The sequence below is a fragment of the Ambystoma mexicanum genome, chromosome 8 (assembly GCF_040938575.1).
Source record: "Ambystoma mexicanum isolate Mex_15411 chromosome 8, UKY_AmexF1_1, whole genome shotgun sequence".
Lineage (NCBI taxonomy): Eukaryota > Metazoa > Chordata > Amphibia > Caudata > Ambystomatidae > Ambystoma > Ambystoma mexicanum.
The window spans coordinates 898,717,759-898,741,763 of NC_090929.1; the positions used below are offsets into that span (position 1 = coordinate 898,717,759).

Here is a 24,005-nt window from a genome sequence, read left to right on the forward strand (position 1 = left end):
GGCTGCGAGTGTGCTGCATGACCAATGCTGCTTTGTCGTGGTGTCACTAATGACATCGGCATGATGGCTTCTTGGTGCTTAATCGAGGCTGTCCACTAGGGTATTTCCATCCACAATCTCTGTTGAGTCCCCTGTTTGTGAAAGGATATGCACTGGATTGGGTCTGTAAGGTTGGCTGAGAGGATACCTTTCTGTGTACGTGTCAGCCGGTGGGGCACTTGGGATTCATCGAAAATAAGATGGGTGACTTTGAGTGTTCCTGACTCTCCGTCCTGTCCTGTCATGTTCATGGGGATGAGGAGAGGCATTCCTGAGACCCTCTCTTCAGTCCCCCCTCTGGTCGACCTGTCAACCACTCTACTGTATGTTACTACCTTTATCCTTGGTAGCCATATTTTGGTCAGTCCTCTGAGGTGCCCGTAGAAGTTGGCATGATCGTCAAAATTCTAGGTCATGTAATTGCACTCTCCTTCTGGGTTGCACCATACCCATATTTCTCCATAATTCTTGTTGTTGTATGGATTGTCTGACTTCATCGTCTCATGTGGGAATAGTGGACACTCCCTTATTCTTGCGCTCAGCTTGTCTCTTTCTTCCACTATCTTGTCTTTTTCACCTCCTACATTCACGTCCATCATCATCTTCATCCCTATCGATTTCTCAGTCATTTTGCGACATTGAGTGATGCAGATCTTTATCACACACAGTCCCACTAGTACCAATAGTAGTGCCCCTAGTAATACCTTCAGTCCTTCTGCCAGCCATGACAGCATCCATGACCAGAGGTATGCTATCCACCTTTGGCCTTTTCCAGTCCCCTTGGCTTCTTCCTCCATTTTGGCATGCAGCTTAGACAATTGTGTCACTGCTTCTGTCAGTGTGCCATTCTCTCTGTCATTGGAAGGTGCGAATGTGCAGCAGGAACTACCATATTTTGGGTAAACACCTCCTTCCATTGCTGTCAGAAGGTCCGGAATGTACCCATTCTGGAGCACCATCAACCTTACTGCTCGAAGCTCTTCTTTTATTGTGTTGAAGCCATTCACTGTAGAGTTTATTGTTAGCATCAACTCCCACCTGGTAATCTGCAGCCATTTTGTGTTTGCATATGTCTGTACTTCTGGAACCACTGGCACGAAAAAAAAATCTGTCCTGCTGAATAACCTATCTTCAGGTGGTACATCATCTAGGGATGTGTCTGACTTTGATGAGAAATAGTTGTCCCTCTTCACTTCCACTGATCGCTTCTGTCTTCCTTTTTCACCTACTCCCACTGACCTTTTCTTTCTGGTGTTATTGTCCATCTTTGGGAAGTCCTCAAGCTTTATATCCTTCTGGGGCAATACCAGTGATGGCATATTGATGTGTACCAACGAGCAAGCTCCTTCCCAAGTTGGGTGGCAGCTTCTCATATGCATTGGACCCAAACGCCCAGTAATGGTCCATCAGTACTGCAGTGCCTATCTTCATTGCTAGATGCTTTTATGTATATCAACATTCTGTGTTATCCCCAACTCTCACTTCTCCTTCATTCTTGTAGCACAATGCTGGTTTCTTCAGAGGTATTATAGGCATTGGTCCAGCTTCATTGTCTACCCAGGTGAGCAGTTTGGCACTTGCATCCCATTCCTTCTCGCACTTGTCATTCTCTCCTTGTACTGTATTCACTAGTGATTGTACTAGGGCGTGTGCTTTGCTTCATTTTCTTCCTACTACTCCATCTTTACATCCTTCCTCTGTGTATACTTGGCCATACACAAGCATCTGTGGTCTTTCCCAGCATCCTGGTTCTCCTCCTATTTCCTTCATCCTCCTTTGCGGGCAGGGCAGCTCTTTCCGCGGCCCAACAGCTACATATTGTATAGCTTGGTCTAACTGCCAATAATTGTTTATCATGTCAAGAGTCTTATGTAACTATCTTCGTAGGGGAATGTTGCTTGAAACATCCATCTCAATGTTGCTGTTTTCCGTTGAAATTTTCATCGAATTGTAACCATGAACAGGTACATAAAGCATTGGGCTATTGCTGCAGGTATTTCAGTTGCTATGAACGTTCTGGATGCACTCATGGCATAGGGGATTAATGAGAATACATAACAGCTCTCCCTGGTGGTTTCCTTACCTACTTTGGTCATGTGTTTGTACCACATGTTATTAGACACTCGAGCAGTGTCCGTAAGATATAGGTCCACTCCCCTCATGTCTGTGTCAGCACTGCATTTACCTCTCCTTACCATACTTTCAGTGCTCTCCTGTCCACCTGACATGGTCGTTCCACCTGTTGGGGTCAGGGGTAATGTTAGTAGAGGACACAGCAGTTTCACTAGACACAAGCGATATTTGCCAAAAGAGGAATGCAAAGACCCCACATGGGTATAAGAGACAACAAAATAAGCATATTCTTTATTATTTCATCCATTACCTGTGCTGCTGGATCCTTGTACAGCTTGAAGATATCAGTTGCCCACCTGAAATTCACAAAGAATGTGTGTTAATGTATTAGAGTTGTGTTAATTTTAAGCCCCGTGAATCATGTAATCGCACCTGGCAAATACAGTTAACTGTTCCCATACAGTTCTAATTCTAGGGTCTCGAAGTACTGTGAGAACTGATGGGTTTCCTCGTTCAAGTTGAGGATAAGATTGGGCCAAATATGCTAGGAAAATGTGGTAATATATACCAGGAGGATGTTCTCGAAAGCCGTTGGACCTTCTAATAAAGTGGACAAATTGGCCCAAAAAAGTATCAGGTTGCAAATCATTGGGCAACATGAACGATCATAATATATCACAGTCACACTTTCTCAAAGAATGTATGTAGAGAATAAAATAACAAACAGGCAGTGTATCCTCACTCTGGATGTGTAGGAAGTCCTTGCCCTAGCTCTGCTGCCCTTGAGCGAGGAACCATTGGGTGTCCTCCGCTCGGCAGTGTAAGTTCAGAATGATCTTGTTGTTCTGCTTTCTGGTGCTCATTGGACCTGTTGATCTCATTGCCAGGAGAGGCCACCGCTTTGTAGGGCTTGATGACTGAGGTGATTCCAGACTGACCTTCCCTCCATTGTCACAGCTTCGACGGTATAAGGGCCAGTGAATCTGGGTGCATCCCAGAGGCCAACAAAATTGCATAGGAGGACTTGGTCCCCAGGAAAAACAGGTGGTTCCTTTAACTAGTCCTCTGGGCCATTGACACTGCTGTTTTCTCTGTTGGATTCAGGGCTTCCCTGGTGTGGTATCTGGTGAGAGATTAAAAAAAAGGCACTAGCAATCAAGTAAGTAACATAATCATACATTTCCTGGCCCATTTCCTGGCCCATCTCCTGGCCTAAAACAGTCGCACTGCTCTCTGCATCTTTCAGTGCCATTGTGGAAAGAGCCAGGGAAAGTTGCATGCACCGTCTTGTCACTACCTCGTGTGGTGTTAAATGATGGTCGGACCCAGGCTTGTTGCACAACGCAAATGTCACGCTCACCTGATTCCCACGGAGACGCAGGTCTGGCTTCGAGTGCTGATGCTTCTTCTATGGTGAAGCGCAGGACTCTGAAGATGGACTCACTGGCTCGCAGGAATATTCCCCTGTGCGTGAAAACGGAGTATTACCTACTGACGGAATAATGCTCAAGCCTCCCACTCCCTTCCAGCCCTCCACGATACCCTTCCTCGATTCCCCGTGAAGTCTCACCTTAGGGTCTGGAAGGATGAGTTCTCCATCCTGCTTCTGATGCAGGGGCGCGTTGAAACCCAGTTACTTCACTGGATTGAGGTTTGATGGGAGTTCAAATAAGCTTGACTATTCAGGTAAGGCGCTGTAAGAGTTCTGTAGCAAGTTCAAAAGTTCAAGCCTTATAATAATGTTCATTGTCTTATTGCAGCAAGCGCTAATCGCTTATGTCTTTTTTCCCCTTAGGGGCCGGGGTTCGGAATGCCGGAGATATGGCGCCGACCCGAAGTGAAACGTGCAGTTTCAGTAAATGACAGGTAAGTTCTGGATGAGCGTTCGGGTAATGTCTTTGCATACGCTCATTCAATGTCTGTCTTTTTTCCCCATAGGGGCCGGGGTCCGGAATGCCAGGAAGCGGCAGGACCCTAAATGAAATGGGAATGACCCAACAGGTAAGTCTTAGAAGGAAACTGAGCTTTTCCTATTCCCTTCCTTCTCTCACCTTGTGTTCTTGTCTTTTTCTCTCTAAGCTCTGGGAAGTGGCTGCGGATCCGGATGATCGCTGCTGAAGATGGAGGTGCCCAGGAAAGGTGAGTGAAATGCAGCGCTGCAGCGATCGAAGCAAAATGCTTTTAAAATGATGTCTTCCCTTTCAGGATCGTCGGTGTGAAGTCTCCGTGATGCAGCTTTAGCAGGTAAGGTCTTCTTTCTCTCCAATTCTCTCTTAGCAGGTGACCCAGGATGCTGACAGGCGTGGCTGAAGTCCAGATGCAGGAGCTGACACGGTGAGCGTCCAGCTGCGAGGAGCAGAACAACGCGAAGCGTGAGTTGCTGATCGGGCGTGGTTTAAATAGCTTTGGAAGAAGTTCCAGGTATGTATCCTTCCACCGATCAGGTATGTATCCTTCCCCGACCACACCCAGGGGAAAGTAGGTCCACAGGTAAAGTAGTTCCATTCAGGCCTCAAGAGGGCCTGGATGTAGCAGCATGGTCTGCATCAGGTAAGTGCACATTAAAACACTTGAACACATGTCTAGCTTTATGAGCCTGGCGCCTAAGGCGCCAGGACAGGGGTCCAACATGAGCCTGGCGCCTAAGGCGCCAGGACTGTGTCCAAAGGGCCCCAGCTTGGGCCCGCTGGCACTTCCCTGGGGGAAATAATGCCTGCATCTGGGGTTGCTGGGTCGGACCTGGCTCCTTGGAGGTAGTCATCATGACAGTACCCCCCCTCAAGGCCCCTCCCAAGGTTGTTCCCTCCGGGGGTTTTGGCTTGTTCGGAAATCTCCGGTGGAACCTTTGTATTAATCGAGGTGCGTGAACATGGTTACTAGGCTCCCACGATCTCTCCTGAGGTCCATATCCCTTCCAGTCAACAAGATAGAAGAGTTTGGACTTTAACACCTTGGAGTCTAAAATGTCTTTAACTTCAAATTCTAATTCCCCTTCCATTCGAACTGGGTCTGGAGGCTTGGACAGTCGGGTCCCTGGTTGTACTGGCTTCAAAAGTGATGCATGAAAAACTGGATGAATACGCATGTTAGACGGTAAATCCAGTTTAAAGGCCACGGGATTGATTATAGTCTTGATGGGATAAGGTCCTATGAATCTGGGATTGAAAGTTTGCGGGCCCTTGAGGGGTAAATGTTTCGTTGCTAGCCATACCTGATCTCCTACTTGGTAAGGAGGAGTTTTACTTCGGTGCAAATCAGCGTTTTCTTTATACTTTTTCTTGGCTTGCTGTAAATGAGTTGCAGCTTCTTTGAAGGCTTGGGTTATTGAGGAATGCAGATGATTTACTGCGGGCATTTCCAGGGTCAGAGGTGGATCTAGATCAGAGGTCCGAGGATGGTGACCATACAAAGTATAAAAAGGAGTTTGTCCGGTTCCAGAATGCACTGAATTGTTGTATGCATATTCTGCGATCCAAAGGATGTCTTTCCAATTTAACTCGGGTTGGTGTAACATGCACCGAAGATATTGATCGAGAGTCTGATTGGTTCTCTCGGTTTGTCCTCTCGGTTTGTCCGTCGGTCTGGGGGTGGTGGCTGGTGGATAGCCGCACATCTATTTGTGCTAGTTGGCAACACTTCTTCCAAAAATGGGAGATAAATTGACTTCCACGATCCGAGACTGATATGGAAGGGAAACCATGTATGCGAACTATATTCTCCAGAAATTCCTTGGCCAAGGTGGAAGCTGAAGGCAAACCTTTTAAAGGGATAAAGTGGGCCATTTTGGAGAATAGATCCACAATTACAAGGATAGTGTTGTAACCAGCACAAGGAGGCAGGTCAGTTATAAAGTCCATTGACAAGGTGTGCCAAGGTGCCGGTGGAATATCCAAGGGTTGAAGTAGGCCGGCTGGCCTTTTCTTTTGACCCTTGTTTTGGCCGCAAATTCCGCAAGACAAAACAAAACACTTTATGTCTTTTCTCCAAGAAGGCCACCAGAAGTGGCGTTTGATTTTTTTCCTCCGTTTTAGCGATACCAGGGTGTCCTTCCATTAATGATTCATGATGATGGGCAATAACAAGTTCTTGCAATTCTTTACTAGGCAGAAACAACCGCTCCTGGAAGTAGGGTAAGTCATCCTTAACGGTGTAATGAGGACCCTTTTGACTCCATTCCAGTAAGGCTGAAGAGTCTAGAAGTTGTTTTACTTGCGTTTGGATATCCTCAATAGTTTGCGATGAAGTTAGGCCTAAGATTCTTTGTTCAGGTATGATTGGCACAGGTTCTAAACTCGAATTGGGTTCTTCCATGCCAATCCGGGATAAGGCGTCCGCTTTACCATTCTTGCAGCCAGGGCGATAGGTAATTACAAAATCAAATTCCGCAAAGAATAGAGCCCATCGGAGTTGTCGTGAAGATTGAGCCTTGGCCGTCTTTAAATACTGTAAATTTCTGTGGTCCGTAATTACGGTGATGGTGTGTCTTGCCCCGAGAAGGTAGTGACGCCAAGCCTTGAAAGCAGATTTAATAGCCAGTAACTCTTTGTCGGTAATTGCGTAGTTGATTTCAGGAGGAGAACATTTCCTGGACCAAAAGGCCACAGGGTGTAGTTGGTTAGTTTCTGGGTCTCTTTGCGACAGGACAGCTCCCATGGCCGAACTGGATGCGTCGGTTTCCACAATGTAAGCGAGATCTGGGTGCGGGTGCTTCAATATAGGTGCAGAGGTGAATTTGGTTTTCAGGTCCTGAGAGGCTTGTTCGGCCTCAAGAGTCCATTCAAAGCGTTTGTTTTTCTTTAGGAGAGCTGTGATGGGTTGGACTGTTCGGGAAAATTCCGGGATGAATCTTCGATAGAAATTGGCGAAGCCGAGCATGCTCTGAACTCCCTTCACCGAGCTAGGAGATGGCCATTTGAGGATGGCGTCCACCTTTCGCGAGTCCATTCGGACTCCTTGAGGTGTCAGGATAAATCCGAGAAACTCCACTTCTGTGGTATGAAAAACGCATTTTTCGAGCTTTGCAAATAGTCTGTGCTGGCGCAATTTCTCAAGAACTGCCCTAACATGTTTTCTGTGATCGGATTCTGAAGAGGAGTACACCAGGATGTCGTCAATATAAACAATGACACAGACGTCGATAAGTTCCCGAAGAACATCATTCATAAAGTACTGAAAGGCGGCAGGTGCATTGCACAAACCGAAGGGCATCACCTGATATTCGAAGAGCCCAAATTTGGTGTGGAATGCAGTCTTCCACTTGTCGCCTTCTTTTATACGCACCAGGTGATAAGCTCCTCGGAGATCTAACTCGGTGTACACACAAGCGTCTTTCACCTGGTCGATAAGCTCAGGGATCAGGGGCAGAGGATAATGATTCTTAATCGTTATTTGATTTAGGGCGCAATAGTCTATACATGTTCTAAGGTCGCCCTCTTTTTTCGGCACAAAGAACAGAGCTGAGGAGACAGGAGACTTGGATGGGCGAATAAAACCATTGGCTAGGTACTGATCTAAATACTGACGCAAATGTAGGTTCTCAGGTTCCGTAAGAGCATAAATCCTACTACAAGGTAGTTGAGCATTGGGTACCAGATCGATTTGGCAATCGTAAGACCGATGGGGAGGTAACGTGTTAGCCTGTTCCTTCTGAAAAACGTCTTGGAATTCTTGGTATTCAGACGGTAGCTGTACAGGGGTGGAAGTTGCTGAGGCTAGACCCATAACTGGATTTCTTGGATAACAAGTTGGTTCACAATCAGGAAAACGTATCTTCTTTGCTCGCCAGTCGATTCTGGGATTATGTGTTTCTAACCAAGGAATTCCAAGAATTACTTGAAATTGTGGGGCCTTGATCACATCAAACACGATTGCTTCCCGATGTCCATCCTGACCCACCAGTGTCATTTCAACAGTGGAATTGGTTACAGGCACTGAGGCAATTTCGGTTCCATCTACTGTAGTAATGACATCTTGGGTTACTTTCGGGCGGAGAGGGAGCTTAACCCTGGAAGCCAATTCACGGTCTATGTAATTTCCAATAGCTCCACTGTCGATGTATGCTTTTATAGCATGCAACAGCTGAGGCTGTTTTTGGTCCACTAGCACCATTGGCATGACAAAATGCGAGGTCAAAGAGTTTGTTTTCAAGCTCGGCAAGCGGACCCCTACGCTTGTCGGGCTAGGTCGTTTCCCGAATCAGGTGTCAATAAATCGTTATCAGTGGCTCCAACCACCTTCTTCGGTGGTTTAACCGGACAATTTCGAAGAAAGTGACCGGAAGTCCCGCAATACAGGCAAAGTTGCATTTGCCGCCTTCTCTCTCGTTCCTTCTGTGGTAATGGTCCTTTAACACCGCCGATTTGCATAGGTTCGGATACGTCGGTACTCTTGGAGTTAGTGTGGGTTTTGATCGGTACTCGGGTTTCGTACTTGAACTGATCTGCTTTTCTATTTTGAAGTCTGTGATCAAGTTGAACCACCAAGTCTATGTAGTCTGCGCAGACCTGGGGTGGATCTACTATCTGAGCTAGAACATCCTTAAGCTCTCCGCGCAGGCCTCGATGAAACAATGTGATCCTTTTGTTTTCTGGCCATCCAGTTTCCACAACCAGTCTATTAAAGGTGGCAACGTAGGACAGAAGATCCTGATTACCTTGTCATAAGGATAGCAGTTCGTTATCAAGGGCCTGTCCTTGAGAGTGTCGAGCAAACAATCTTTCCATGCTGGCCTGGAAACCCTGAAAATTCTGGAGAATGGGATCATCCTGATTTACCAATGGAATAGACCAATCGGCAGCACTGCCACTGAGGTAAGATAGTATAAAGGCTACCTTGGTCTGGTCGTTAGGGAAGGCCCCGAGTCTGCATAGAAAGTGTAAACGACATTGGTTCATAAAGACGGCATATTTCTTGGGATCCCCCGCAAAACATTCAGGCGGGGCCAAAGGCATGTGTCCAGGTAGATTGATTTGTACCGGGTTATTCAAACCCATTGATGTGGAAGTATCTCCGGAATTAGGTAAAGGAGTGTGCCCTGCCTGGGCCTGCAATAACCTTTTGGCCAGGTCATCTGTTCTTTCCTTAGATAGGATCAGTTCTCTTTTGAGAGCGTTAGTCTCCTCGCGGGCTGAGTGCACTTCTGCCCGTAATTCCCCCAAAAGCTGGGCCAGCTGATCTGTCTCGGAAGTCTCTATAGCGCCCGGGTGGGAAATTATGGGTAGGCTTTGCGTTCTGTCACGCTCACCTGATTCCCACGGAGGCGCAGGTCTGGCTTCGAGTGCTGATGCTTCTTCTATGGTGAAGCGCAGAACTCTGAAGATGGACTCACTGGCTCGCAGGAATATTCCCCTGTGCGTGAAAAGGGAGTATTACCTACTGACGGAATAATGCTCAAGCCTCCCACTCCCTTCCAGCCCTCCACAATACCCTTCCTCGATTCCCCGTGAAGTCTCACCTTAGGGTCTGGAAGGATGAGTTCTCCATCCTGCTTCTGATGCAGGGGCACGTTGAAACCCAGTTTCTTCACTGGATTGAGGTTTGATGGGAGTTCAAATAAGCTTGACTATTCAGGTAAGGCGCTGTAAGAGTTCTGTAGCAAGTTCAAAAGTTCAAGCCTTATAATAATGTTCATTGTCTTATTGCAGCAAGCGCTAATCGCTTATGTCTTTTTTCCCCTTAGGGGCCGGGGTTCGGAATGCCAGAGATATGGCGCCGACCCAAAGTGAAACGTGCAGTTTCAGTAAATGACAGGTAAGTTCTGGATGAGCGTTCGGGTAATGTCTTTGCATTCGCTCATTCAATGTCTGTCTTTTTTCCCCATAGGGGCCGGGGTCCGGAATGCCAGGAAGCGGCAGGACCCGAAATGAAATGGGAATGACCCAACAGGTAAGTCTTAGAAGGAAACTGAGCTTTTCCTATTCCCTTCCTTCTCTCACCTTGTGTTCTTGTCTTTTTCTCTCTAGGCTCTGGGAAGTGGCTGCGGATCCGGATGATCGCTGCTGAAGATGGAGGTGCCCAGGAAAGGTGAGTGAAATGCAGCGCTGCAGCGATCGAAGCAAAATGCTTTTAAAATGATGTCTTCCCTTTCAGGATCGTCGGTGTGAAGTCTCCGTGATGCATCTTTAGCAGGTAAGGTCTTCTTTCTCTCCAATTCTCTCTTAGCAGGTGACCCAGGATGCTGACAGGCGTGGCTGAAGTCCAGATGCAGGAGCTGATACGGTGAGCGTCCAGCTGCGTGGAGCAGAACAACGCGAAGCGTGAGTTGCTGATCGGGCGTGGTTTAAATAGCTTTGGAAGAAGTTCCAGGTATGTATCCTTCCACTGATCAGGTATGTATCCTTCCCCGACCACACCCAGGGGAAAGTAGGTCCACAGGTAAAGTAGTTCCATTCAGGCCTCAAGAGGGCCTCAAGAGGGCCTGGATGTAGCAGCATGGTCTGCATCAGGTAAGTGCACCTTAAAACACTTGAACACATGTCTAGCTTTATGAGCCTGGCGCCTAAGGCGCCAGCACAGGGGTCCAACATGAGCCTGGCGCCTAAGGCACCAGGACTGTGTCCAAAGGGCCCCAGCTTGGGCCCGCTGGCACTTCCCTGGGGGAAATGATGCCTGCCTCTGGGGTTGCTGGGTCGGACCTGGCTCCTTGGAGGTAGGCATCATGACAGCAAATAATGCTAAGGATAAGCAGTGGAGCCAGTTTTTTTTATCTTGGTACTCTTTTTGGTTTATGCAATGCTTTCCATCAGAAAGCCATTGATGTGTTCACACAATATGTTTGCTTGCGGGTGATAAGCACAGGAATATTTGTGTTGATTGCCCAGCAACATTGTGATGTGCTTGAACATCTCATTGGCGAATTGAGGGCCATTGACAGACTGCAGGACCACACACACACACCCCATCGTGGTCATACTTCCCAGACCAGACATTTCGCTGCCCTGAGGTGTCAGGATGGGACCAGGGGCCTGCCTCAATCCACTGAGAGAATGGGCATACAAGCACTATCATGAAGCGTTATACTTGGCAGACTTGGATCATGTCAACATAGTCAACGTGGAGGTGTTGAAATTGACCAACTGGGCGAGGTATGGCTCCTCTCACAACTCTCAATGTATGTCCTGCAGTAAACTGCTTGCAAACTAGGCAGTTGCTCCTCAATTCAGCCACTTGTTCCGTCAAATTAGGATAGAATCATGTTTCTCCAATATGGGCAGCAAGCCCCTCCTTCCGCATATGTGTTGGATAACGTAACTGTGTCAGTGCTGTGTGCAACAATGCAACTGGCATGACCACTTTCCCTGTATTATTCTGCCGCCATAGGGCATCTGTCTGTGATACTGTACACCCACTCCTAGTCCACAGGTCTTTTTCCTCCCCGGGTGCAGCGCCCTGCAGCTCAATTATTTGTGTTGCTGGCAATACATTGTACCCTTCCTTTAGTATCATTTTGTCTTTGCATAGTCATGGACATGTGACAAGGCCTACATTTCTAGGAGCTCTCCAAAGTAGGTGACGCACTTTGCTTTCGTGTCTGCTGCTTCATTTCTCCTTGAGACAGGGTTCTCCCCTCGTGTGTGGGCTTGCCATTTCACTATGGCTAGTTGCTCAGGGTAATGTGTAACTTCTACTAGCCTGCCCAATAGAAGTGCATGCTGTTCTGGTGACCCATCAGCCCTCCTGAAGCCCCTCCTCATCCATCGCGACATTCCTGAGTATACTGTGGCTGTCGCGTACGCTGAATCTGAGTAAAGTGTCACCTTCTTTTTTCTGCTGTTCTCTCATGTCAATATTAAGGCTGTTAAAGAGTGCTGTGGTGAGGTGGTATTTGAAGGGATGAGAGGAACCATGTTATATGTCCAAGAGGAAGTCTGAAGCAGAGTTTAACTAGAATGAGACCTTATTTCCATGAGGCAGACCTGATTTTGCAGAGGCAGAGAAAGCAGATGTCAGAAAGCTTAGCAGACTGGGGAGATTACCAGGAAGCTACGAGGATCCATGCTAGTTCCATGCCTTAAGATAATTACCCAAAAGTGAGTATAAAAATCCCCATCGCAATTAGATATATGCCGTCTGGAATAATTTCTCTGCAAGGTTCCCGGAATGTGTGAAACTGGGAGGGGAAGCAATTAAGTTGGGCTGATTCAAAATAGAATGCTTTTGCATTTTAGTGTAAAATGACCATTGATTTGTCACTATATTCAAAGCCAAGTAAAATCTGATTCAATATAGAACAAATTGCATTTTTATGCAGTGCGCGGAGTAATTTTATTTTGTAGTCATAAATATAACAGCATGTTTTCACAGGTATAGCCAGCAACAAGGTATGTGAACCGGTGCTCAACTAACCATAGCCATTTATAAATCAAGGCCTGTGGAGACCTATTCATTTAAAAAGAGATAGTGGGAAGAAAGGGATTTTAGCTGGGCCAATTTCATTCCATAGAAAATGACACCATTTGAAATGAACATTGAAACCTCACTCATTGCACCCCACAGAAGGGGAGACACCTGCTAGTAAGTCACAATCTGTGAAGTGGAAGGGATATAGAGTACACTGCCAGAAAATCATAAAATGATATTCCTGTGTACAGTAGATGAATACATTTTCCGTGCTTTCTGAATTGATAGCACAGCCTCCCTAAACCCAATATTTTAATGCAAGCCCCTGTAGCTTGTATTTCTCTTATATGCACATGCTAGGAATCCAAGGCAGCACCTCTGCACATGGTGGGAATTCATAGTAGATGTGATTCATATTAAAGATGATGTTTATGCACCCTTTCTCTAATACTAATACTTGTTATTGATTTGGGAGATTTTAAGTAGCTGTTATTCTTTAAATGAAAGTGAGTTTATATAAAGTGTGGGAAGTAAAGCCTGACTTAGGTTGTGTTAAATCATAGGATGTACCTTAGTGAAATGTATGTTTCAGCTAATTCTGACAGTGTCCACTGCCAAAGAAAGCCTATGACTGTTGAAACTAATGTAATGTCAGCAGGCTGTTTTCAGGACTGTATGTTTTTGTTTGTTTATTTATTTATATGGCGCACCAGGACCAGAAGGTATGAGGGCGCAAGCATTACAGGTATATTCTCAGCTTAGTTACAGTTCAGTACATTATTTACATTATTATATACATTACATTATTATATACATTGTCATCCAAGGGCACAGTGAGTGGGTGCATTGAGACAGTAGAATTACGACAGAGTTCCAGGTTGAGAGATTTTTGTAGTAGTTACCGGGTGTCGGTTATTGGTCTTTGTTCTTAAGCCATTGGATATAGTTACGCCTAAATTGGTGGTAGGTTTGTGGTGCTCTGACGGAGGGTGGTAGTGTGTTCCAGTTTTGGGCTGCTTTCACCTGGAAGCTATTGCCGCCCATTTACGTTCGCTTGAATCTGGGAACAGCGAGCAGGTTAGCATTGCTGTTTCTAGTGTGTCTGTTGGGCGTGTATCTGGTTATTCTGTCTGTTAGATAATGGGGAGCTGCGTTGTTAAGGCATTTGTGGGTAAGGGAGGCTACCTTAAGCAGGATTTTGTCTGAAGTAGTGAGCCAGTTGTGTGTTCTTCTGGTATTCGAGATGTGTTCTCTTTTAGAGAAGCGAAGCGCTGCTCTGAGGGCATTGTTCTGAAGGATCTGGATTTTATTGGTAATCGGTTTGTTAGTGCCTACACAGAGGGAGTTACAATAGTCCAGTTTTGATAGTATGAGAGCTCTGGCTAGAGTAATGCAGCTTTGGGTGGAGAGGAAGGGTTTGGCTGAGCATATAAACTTGCAAGTGTAGGCTGTGGTGGATGCCATGGAGCTGACCTGTTTATGGAAGGAGAGGGTGGAATCGAGGTAGATGCCAAGTGTTTTCATTTCCTTAGCTACCTTGATAGGGTTGCCGTCTATGGTGAAGCTGGAGTAGTTGATGTCCAATTTGTTTAGGTTCGAGGCTGATCCCAGGATGATGAGTTCGGTCTTGTCATCATTCAGGCATAGACTATGGGATGCCATCCATGCCTGGATGATGAGGTACACCTTGTTCACCAAGGCCAAATCCGTGTTGTAATCTCCCGTCAACGGGATGAGGATTTGGGTATCATCAGCATAGTTAGTGTAGGTGATACCCAAACCGTCGAGATCATCAAAAAGGGGCTTAGTGAACACGTTGTACAGTGTGGGGGAGACACATGACCCCTGCGGGACCCCACATGTGATGGGAATGGGGTCAGCGGAGGCCGTGGTAGAGAAGACGCGCATGGATCTGTTGCTCAGGAATGATGTGATCCAGCTAATAGCATCTTGGGAAATGTGGGCAGACGAGTCTAAATGGCTACATAGGATCTTGTGATCAACAAGGTCGAAAGCTGCCGAGAGGTCTAGGAGGAGCAGTAAGGCAGTTTTCCCATTATCTCTCAGAGTGTCAATTTGGGCCTTGAGGTCGATGAGTGCAGTTTCTGTGCCGTACATGTTACTATGTAGCTGCAATGATGCCAAATCACATAGCAGCTGCTGGTATGTCAGTAGACAAGGAACAGCAAAGGTACACATGTGTGCTCTATACATTTTTGGCATGGGAATTGAGGCCTTGTTAGAACAGCACACTTTCTGGCAGAGAAAACTAACACCATTTTGCATAGCAGAAATCAAAAAGCTCAATATAACACTCCTTTGCACTTGGCATTCTGTCACACACCACAGTGCTCTGAAATGTTGGTTTGGATGGCACCCCTGATAGGAAACATTGTAGTAAATAGCCAGAGCAAGGTGGTGGCATGCAGATGAAGAACAAGTCTTTGTTAATGTGTCCGTCTGGAAGTTCCTTGAACTGAGTACATCTTATTACAGAGGCTAGGAGTTGTGAGGGAACAATCCACAACCACGTATTATCAACTGCCATCCTGCATGAATGTCCTGTTTTGGAACGTTTATTGTCACTTCGGCTGCTGGTCATTTGATATTTATCAATCACTGAGACACCATCCTTGAATCATTATAAATTATTATTATTATTATATTACTATTTGTAGGGTATTTATTGCATGCAGACCTAGCTTTGAGAAGAAACAGAGCACTTTACAATCATAGGGGGAAAAACATGGTGAGGAGAGCACAGATATAAGGGAGTGGGGTCTATCAACAGGGGAGGGGGACGGTGGACAATTTATCAGCAAAGGGGCCCCCTTTCCTTCCTACTCTTTGGCCGCCCTTCTTGGATCCCCTCCCCTCACCCTCTTGTGAGGCAAAAATCTTAGGTGTCATCTTTGACTCCTCTCTCTCCTTCTCGCCTCATATCGCTGACCATGCAAAGAAGGCTCACTTTCAGCTTCACCTCCTCAGAGGCAATCTCTCTTTCCACACCTTCCCCCAAAAACTCAATGTCTCTAGAGCTTTGGTTCTCTCGAGGCTGGACTACTGCAACAGCCTCTTCCTCAGTCTGCCCCTTTCCTCCCTTCTGCCCTCTTCAACTAATCCAGAATAGGACTGTGAGACTTATCCTTGGCCTCAAGCCCAGGGACTGCATCTCTCCAGCCCTAAAATCCTTCAGCTGGCTCCCATGGCTGCAAGGATCAAATTCAAGACCCTCTGCATCATCCAAAAGGCTTTCTGGGTCCTGGGCATGTTCTATATACAACCTTTGTGCCCTAAATACCTCCCTGCTAGAGTCCTTCGGTCCTCTAACTCTCTGCAAATCAGGCATTTTTTCAAGCAGACAGTGATATTGATATTTTATTTCTATCGCGCTCAACAAAACAATGTTCTTACTAGGCCCAGTGACATTGAGAATGCGCAAGTGCATGAGGGAGGGGGAGGTGAAAGTGCAAGGAGGGGGAGAGGTGGAAAGTGCAGAGCAAAAGGAGAACAGAATAATTAATAATAAATAAATAAAATAAATAATAAAAAGCAACAAAAGTGGTAGTGCAGCCAGCAAGTGCTGAGTTTAAGACAGCAGATGGGGTAGGTTAGAAAAGTGCAGGTAGAGAAAAAAGGGGGTGACTGTATGGGTACAGATACAGACCCCAGTGCAAGGGGTGGCCCGTAGGCAGTGTGGGAGGGGGGCAGATTGAGCAGGGACCTGGGCCCGGAGGACAAAGGGTGACCAGGTGCACAGTGCCAGGAGAGAACAGATCAGCAGAGGAGAGGGGGCAAAAGCAGAAGCTAAGAGGAAGGTATTGAGGTGCTTCTGGAACTGGAGATGGTTCTCCTCAAGTTTTAGAGAGGCAGGAAGGCTGTTCCAGAGGGAGGCACAGCCAAAGACAGATCTACCCCGAGCTTGTTTCTTTGAAGAACGACTGACTCTGAGGGAGTTAGAGGTAGAAGAGCGAAGAGCTCAAGGAGGGAGGTATTTGCAGAGGGATAGCTGAAGGTATGTTGGACCTAGGCCTCAGAAAGCCTTGTGGACAATGCAAAGGGTTTTGAATTTAATCTTGCATCCACTGGTAGCCAATGTAGATATTTCAGAGCTGGAGAGATACGATCACAGGGTTTGAGGCGAAGGACAAGTCTCGCAGTCCTGTTCTGGATTAGTTGCAGAGGGCGGAGACTAGAGGCAGGTAGGTTAAGAAAGAGGCTGTTACAGTAGTCCAACCTAGAGAGAACCAGAGCTTGGGAGACAGTGAGCTTCTGGGGCAAGGAGAGGAAGGGCAGAGTACCTCTGTGGAGGTGAAGTAGGAAGTTAGACTTTTTAGAGACATCAGAGATGTGGGCGGAGAAGGAAAGTGTGGAATCAAAGATGACCCTGAGGTTCTTAGCCTCGCAGGTGGGGGTAGGAGGAGGGCCAAGGGAGGCCGACCAGACAGTGAGAGGAAAGGAGCGAGAAGGTGTGCCAATGAGGAGGATCTCAGTCTTGCTGGCATTCAGACAAAAATCATTGACGGAACACCAATCTTTAATGGCAGTAAGGCAATCAGAGATGAGAGAGGGAGAGGAGGTGTCTGAGGGCAGCCTGAAAATGAGTTGTGTGTCGTCAGCGTAGCACTGGCAATTTGAGCAGAAAATGGCAATGCAGTGGGCGGGTGTTGCCAGGTATTGGTTGAAAAGGCAGGGCGAGAGGTTAGACCCCTGGGGTTAGACCCCTGGGGAACACCACAGGAAGAGAGGGAAATAGATGACTACAATTCAGTCAGTCATCGGGCCTCATTACAAGTCCGGCGGTAGCCTTGCCAGTAAAACCGGCAGGCTGCCGCCGGACTTGTAATTTCTTCCGGCACCTGGCTTCACGGAAAACACCAGGGCATTACAGCCCCAGCGGTCCGTGAAGTCAGGCGCAGGAAAATGTATATCCCCATTCTCATTTGAGTCCCATAGGACTTAATTGGAATGGGGAGCACGGAAGCACCTGCACCATGTGCAACAGTGCTGATGCTTTCGTATAAGTCGGCGGGTGGGGGCCGTCTCACCCACCATGTCAGACCCTGGTGGGCGGGAGGGCACCCGTCCGCAGACTCGTAGTGTGTCGGTCCGGTAACAACGGTGCCGGTAGGCTTACCGGCACCGTTGTTACCGGACCGGCACACTTGTAATGACGCCCATCAACTCTCAGGAAACTCCTTTGAGTGCAAAGTTTGATTAAAGCTAGCTCAAAGTGTTCTCGCGATGAAGTGTTTTAGATGGGGGTACCGGGAACTGGGTGGGAATTGCCAAAGGTATTAGGATGGCCATGGGCAGTCAATGGGTGGGCAAACAACCAAACAACACCTACAAGCATTGTGGCCCTCCTTATATGCCATTTCTCCCTATTTGTACTCACTGATGTCACTGGGACGGATCTTCCCAGGTCAAGTAAAAAATGTCTTCCTGGCTTCAGATCCACAATCCTGGGAAATGTATGTGTAATATACATTTATTTTAGAATGCTGTGGTGTGTTTGTGTTTTAAACTATATTGGGCAAGGATTTGAACCATGGTTGCTAGGTTCAGAAGTGAGATACTTCCCCACTTGAGGGTCTGAGCAGGAGCCCTGTGAAATCCCTTGTCAATGTTGCACTGTACTGGAAATATTGAGTGAATTTTTTAGGTTTAAAAGGGGTGCAGATTTTGTACTTTGCTGACAACAATATAATAAATGGGTTTATTGTGTAGGTGTTCATGATAAATCTTCTGAGGGGCTAAGAGGAAAATGTTTATGGGTGACTAAAACACCTGCCCAAAACCCTCACAATCCTCCCCTCACTGGACCCGCCTCCTTCCCCTGCACTATGTGGTAAGCGCCAGTAAAATAAATTTCATTTCCACAACTGTCTGTACTCTAATGCAATCGTTTTTTCTTTTTGGTGGCACTAAAGTACCACCTAATAGCCCAAAGTAAAATGAATGCCATGCTCCACCCCTAAATGTTATGGCCTGCAGAGCCGCTAGATTTAGGGGTGGGAGCTGGCACACACAGTCACATTTTATTAATTACATTTTATGTAATTTATTTTTATATAAAATACAACACATTCACCCATGCATTCATTCAGCATTCAAACAACTCCTTGCATGCACTCATACATAAAGCCAAACACAGCATTGACAAAAACATACACGCACACACTCATACACATACATATGCATTTAATTTAAATACTCATATATACACATTTAATCCATATTTATAAAAGTGAAAATGTGTGGGTTTGTGGCTTGGTGAAGTGTTGTTCCTTATACAATTCCACACTGTTCCATCAATCTGCATCACATTCTGCATATTTACCGGTTAGGGCCCTCCTGGCAATACTGGCTACATGACATTTGGACACCCCACTCGTTTCCCCAGATTCGACCAAAAATGTGTTTGTGGCTTTCTGGCTTGGCAAAGCATTGTTCCTGATACAATTACACACCGTTTTGCCAATCTGCACCAAATTTTGGATAGTTACCAGTTTGGACCCTCTGGACATTACTAGCTACATAACATTTGGACATCCCACCCCTTTCCCTGGATTTCAGCACCTTCACACATGAGAAGATTGCCGGAAATTGGTGAAACATCAATGCGGTCGAAGAAGGACTGGTCCTCAACCCTAGAATGCACAGTTTCTGGGACATTTGCAGCGCAATGCATGGCAATGAACTGCACCACACCAGGGTGAGGCAACAGGTGGGGAGAGAGCACAGTAGGTGCCAGTGTGCAGCAGCCCGCCAACTCTCGCCTCCCCCCCTACATCTACTCTGGGGTATGTCCGCCAGCCACACGCACCTATCCTCAGTGCAGTTTGCTTCAGTGTGCCAAGCACATCAAGCAATATGCGCGTTGGAACTGCAACCTACAGGATCATTGAAAATTGGTGAGAGTGTTGTCATGTCTGTCCACAAAACCCGTTCGGGCAATGGGTACTTTTTGCTAGTTTAAAATAAAAAAAACATACATCATTTATTTTTGCTTTTTTCCCACATTTATTTCAGCTCACCAAGTCCTGAGGCATCTGTGTGCTAGTTACAGAAAGTGCATGCCACATTTGTGAAGTGCAAGAATACGCAAATGGTTACAGGCAAGACTGGTGTGTGTATGTTGATTGGCAAAAGCCTCACCTCATGGTACCAGGGGCTACACCAAGTATGCAGTTACAGGTAGGTTAAAGGTGACATTGGTATGGGATCACAATTTGGTAAGCCTCACCTCATGGTACTGGGGGTTTATCAAGCTGCCGTAGACGGTTTCACGACGTGCGAGTGCTGAGACATGAGAGGGTGAGGAGGAGAAGGAAAGGGGAAGAAGGGGCGGGGGGTGACGGAAAACCTGCAACAACAATAAAAGGTGCAGGGACGGTTGGGTGAGTTGCAAGTAAGGGACACTGCAAATGTAATTATGGCAGACAAGTAGGAATGACTATAAGCTGGAGAGAGCCACGCCTCATAGCATGAGGGGCTACATGAGGCATGCAAAACTATATAAGGCCCTGAAGGGCCCTCAGTGGTTGCATGAATCAATGGCAATGCATCAGTAAAAGACCGCTGACAAAGTCAACCAATGGTGCAGATTATTAAGTGCACAGCGCAGCGAGGGCCCAGAGTCAATCACGGTTGGGGGAGGATCAATGCAGAAACATCCTCAAGCCATAGCTCTCAACTCACACGCTTTGGCGAGTGTCACCCGCCTTGTAAACAGCTGACTCACCCGCCAAGCCTCCTGCACGCCCATTAATTTCAATGGGCCTCTCACCCGCCAAAAATTAAATCGGGTGTTTTCACCCGCTTTTGCGACATAAATGGTTGAGAGCGATGCTCAAGCACAGGTCAGTGACAGTCAGAGGTGCAGAAAATGAGGTGCTCACCACAGCGCGGATCTGAGTCAAACAGTGATTGGGGGTAAGACCGGCGCAAGAAAACAGCAGAGTTCCAGGCAATGCAAGGTGCAGGTGAGCGAGGCAGAACCAGGAAATGAAAGGGCGCCGGAGAAGAGGTAAGAGGGGGACGGAGGGAGTGGAAGATGAGGAGAAACAGGGAATAGGAGAGCAGTGTCAGAGTACCTTATACATGTGAAGGATACAGCCACAGCAAGCCGGATCAACAGGCAGGTAAATACGTGTTGCGGTACGGAGACTGTTGGGTTCAGGGAAGCATACGGGCAGGCACATCCGCACCGGCAGCACCCAGACAGCCGCAGACAGGCATCGGGCCTTAAATGGGGTGGGGAGGGCGGCCCAGCCTGCTGGCTAGGATACCATAGTGCAATTTAGATGTTCGTCCTCGCTAGAACACAAAGGGAAAAAGACAGATCATATCATTCATCAGGATGCAGCAGACCTCAGTCGCGTTTGTTGAACAGCCAGGTTTTGAGGCGGTTTCTGAAAGAAAGGTACCATTTGCCAATTAACCAAAAGTGCACTGCGTGGTGTTACCACCTGAAGACGTGCTTGACGTAATTGACTGCATTTACTGTGCATAATCTACACCCTCTATTGAGAAATTGCACTGAGAGTTACGCGACTATAGAAATAATAGCCACTAGATGGCACTAGAACTTTTGCTACAGCGTGGACTGGAACGGTGCAAATAAACTCTATGGAAGAGACATGCAAAAGGCCTCATTCGGCGAATAAAAGCTGTAACCCACACTCTCCACTGCAGGGAGCATGCTGGCGAGTTTGGCATTCAGGCTCTTTTCCGATTGTATGACATCCATGCTAGACCCCCTTGTGAAGGTAATTAATGCCAGTGATAAAAAAAAAAACGACCCCGGTTGAGGAGATATTATTTTTTGCTTTTTCCTGCAGTGCCAAATCGTGGAAAATCAATTTGAAAATGGCTCCAGCAATTGCAAATGGTGGGGAAGATGGCCTGCAACAGGAATCACTTTCCCAGTATTGCAATCATGGTATTTGTTTTAATGTAATTGATTAGGGTGTTTGTAAAGTACTGCACATCGGTGACAGTAGCCTTGGTGCAGAATGGAAGGGAATTGGGAAAAGCAGTCACAATGAAGCAGAGACCAGAAGAGGCTTGGAAGGTGCGTTTTTGATTCTTTGTGAAATTACTTTGATAAGAGACGGACAAGCCTTGATGAAGGAAGGGGCGGCCCGCTGGTAATAGCAGCCAGCGGGTATTGGCCATATGGCTAGATTAGGTAATATTCAGCTACCAGGTGATCTTATTTCCAGTGTTAATTACCACTAGTTTAGACGCCACACTTCTGCGTAGAGATTGCTGGAGGTTGTCATTTCCCAACCAGTACCTATAGCAAGCATTATATCTAAGCAGGATGCCCTTATGTAATTGAGGATAGTCTACCGCTCTCAGTGATTACCACATACTTCCAGGGTAGCTTTACAGATCTTTTCAGGATGAGGTCCATAGTGGCACACAGATTGCAAAGATGACCAAAGTGCTCGAGGTCAACATACCTAGGTTCTGCAACAGTTCCTTGCAATGGGGCACTTTACTACAAATCCTTTTTGTAAGAAAGAATGTTGCTTGCAGAATGTGCTTGCTAGTTAAAGCACCGCCTGGAATTAGACATGGCCCAGATTTACTGGGATTTTGTCTGCAGACACTTTGGCAGTTATGAAAGAGAGGGGGCAGGCTAGGTTAGTGAGGAGAGAGGGAAATGGAAGATAGCTATGCTACTGTGTTGATACCTGCAGAGTGGAAGTAGGGACCAGGTCATCATGCCGTGATCTTGTTCCCACAGTCCACCCTGTTCCCACAGTACATTCCTTCCGTGACATACCCCTTGTATTCAATGGGATCCAGGATGCACCAAATTGAGCACTTACAGGTGGAGATCAAAAATGGAGCAGGACAAGGTAGGGAGAAAGCCAATCGCAAGGGAGTCAAGCGGCAAGTCCCATGCCACTAGCAGGGCAAAAGGTGCTGGCCTGAAGGAGGCGCTGACAAGGTGAATTCAATCAGGGAGAGGCAACCAGACATATAAAAAAAAGGTAAGCAGGGGCGTGGCTAGGCAGCGCGCTATGAGGATGCGCCTGCTGTGATTTCCGCCGAAAGTCGCCCTAATTAGCGTTATTACCGCATCCAGCAGGCATGCCCCGACCACAAACTAAGTGGATTATCAGCGGGAGATGAGGCGGACCCCTGCGGAGTGCTCTTAGCGAAAATCGGAGCGGAGCACCGCTGGAATTTGCCAAAGATCCCCCGAGGGCCTTTGGGACCATTGCTGGCAATATGGCAGCTTGCACCATTTACCGCAGGGATTTCCCAGGACCCCACCGAGCCTGAACTGCGCCCCAGAGCCCTGTATGCAGTGCCCCAGTCCTGCGGGCGAGAAGTGCCATTCACAGCAGGAGCAGGACGAGTGCTAGTCCTGAAGATGCGTGACCGGGACCCCCATCGGTGCTGGAGGAGGGGAGCGCCTTCACGGAAGCGCCTACCTGAGTCCGAGGGTTGATCTGCGGGGGCGGGAGACTCTGCTGAGGCCCGAGTGCGGGGGCGCCTCCTGAGCAGCTGTGGACCTCGGGAGTTGCTCGTTGTGTGTAGGACTGGAGGAGTTGCGGCCCCGTCTCCCACCTGCCAGGGCACCGCGGACAACAGAACCCGATACGCTGCTGTGTTGGAGAAGGGGGCTGAGTGAGGTGTGCCCCGGATCTGCCTTTCGCTCAAGTGCCAGACCTGCGTGAGCCCCTGCATTCGGGCGGGGACTCAGTGAACACCATCCCTGTCCCCTATGCTGGCCCCTGGGAACTGGAGACGCCAGCCGGCTGCAGGTGGGAGGATGGGGATGGGGACTGAAGATTCTGGCCCAGCCTTTTCACCGTAGGCGCTTTGGACTTCCAGAGAGATCACTAAGCCCGAGATCACTCCTGATTCTCTTGTGGAACCATTGCCAGTCTCCGTTGTCTTCTAATCTTCTGCGTCAGGTTTATATAGTCCCCTTCTCCGTCCCTGAGATATTGCAGTTCGGTGCCCTGAATCCTTGGCGATGCCCAAAGCGATAGCAAAGAAAAAGGCACAAGATATAAAAGTCTTTCTAACACACCAGGCATCACCCGCTATCCAGAGTCATCTAGTGACAGTGGACATTCACCCGGCCCCGGCCGCAGAGCCTCCCCTGGATATGGCATTCTCCAAAACTGACTTTGAAGAGATGCTAAAAGCTTTCAAACAAGAGATCACCCAGGAGATCAAGACGGAAATATCCACTTCAAGAGACTCCTTAGCTAAATCCTTAGCTGAATTAACTACACACCTGGGAGGCCTCGAAGCAAGGGTTAATGACATAGAAAACCTCACATGCGAGCAACAACATGATACGGAAGTCCTCATGGAGCGGGTGCGGACAGTTGAGGAACACCTGGAGGACATCTGGGGTAAACAGGCTGACCTTGAAAATAGGTCTAGATGCAATAACGTACGCCTTCGCAGGATACCACGACAAGTTTCTGGCCAAGAGCTGGCCAATTATGTAAGCAATCTGTTCCGTAGTATATTGAGCCTCCTCTGAGGTTTTGATCCTGGATAGGACGCACCAT

General features: G+C 47.4%; 1 long non-coding RNA gene across 2 annotated transcripts in view; it reads right to left on the reverse strand.

Annotated features, from left to right (window-relative positions):
• Positions 1 to 24,005, reverse strand: part of LOC138472550 (uncharacterized) — a 237,281-nt gene that overhangs the window by 190,320 nt on the left and 22,956 nt on the right. For both annotated transcript variants that reach the window (XR_011268638.1, XR_011268639.1), the window contains exon 3: positions 2,423 to 2,468. This is a non-coding gene — a long non-coding RNA (uncharacterized lncRNA). The remainder of the gene's footprint in view (positions 1 to 2,422; positions 2,469 to 24,005) is intronic.